This window comes from Hipposideros armiger, unplaced genomic scaffold (genome assembly GCF_001890085.2).
Source record: "Hipposideros armiger isolate ML-2016 unplaced genomic scaffold, ASM189008v1 scaffold_1483, whole genome shotgun sequence".
In the NCBI taxonomy this organism is placed as follows: domain Eukaryota; kingdom Metazoa; phylum Chordata; class Mammalia; order Chiroptera; family Hipposideridae; genus Hipposideros; species Hipposideros armiger.
The window spans coordinates 13,723-14,603 of NW_017732833.1; positions in this window are offsets into that span (position 1 = coordinate 13,723).

The window sequence follows — 881 nt, forward strand, 5'->3', positions numbered from 1 at the left end:
AAAAAAAAAAGATATTTACAGTAAATGAAATCCTTTTGTCACATTGGGGGGCAGAGGGAGGTCCTGATATTTTCCTTAGCATAGGATATGCTCATTAATATGGCACCGAATCTACTTCCTGCAATGAATCCCTCTAACCGCCAATTAAGACAATTATTTTACTTAAATGGATAATCTCATTACCATTTTTCTACTGCTTTAACAGATAGAAAAATTTTGCCAATATTACTAATCACACTGGAGGAAGGTTATGAATCCAAACTCCTTTTTATGCCATAGTCTATAGCCAGTTGCCATAGTCCTCCAGAGAAAACTCGGTCTTGGTGTTTCTCAGGACATGCTGGCCCTGGCCCTGTTTTAATTCATGCAAATTAATAATGAAATCCAGCTGTCCAATGTCTATTTCTGGAGAAATTGCTTCTCAAGAAACTGTTAAAGCAAAAAAAACACATTTAAAATATGGAGCTCACCAATTTGCTTGAAAAATGATAACTAGATAGCCTTAAGTAAGTTCTTTTTACTTGCTCTTATAGTATTAATATTTAATGTTAAGTATTATGCCAACTAGAATATCCAGTTAAGAAGCAGAAAAGTCCTGCATTTCTTAAAAATAGAGACTTTTAAAAAAAAATCTCAGTAACTTTGTAAACTGTAATACCCATATTTGGTAAGGGTGCAGTGAAATAGACATTCACAAGTATTGCTGGAGGTGACATAAACTGGTACCATGTTTGGCCCTTTGATTCAGAAATTTGTCTTTTAGGAATGTAGTTTATTGAAATGTACAATTAAAAAATGGACAAACAATTGTATATAAGGGTGTTCATCACAGCATTATTTGGAATATAGAAAACTGGAAACAACATAAATATATACACAAG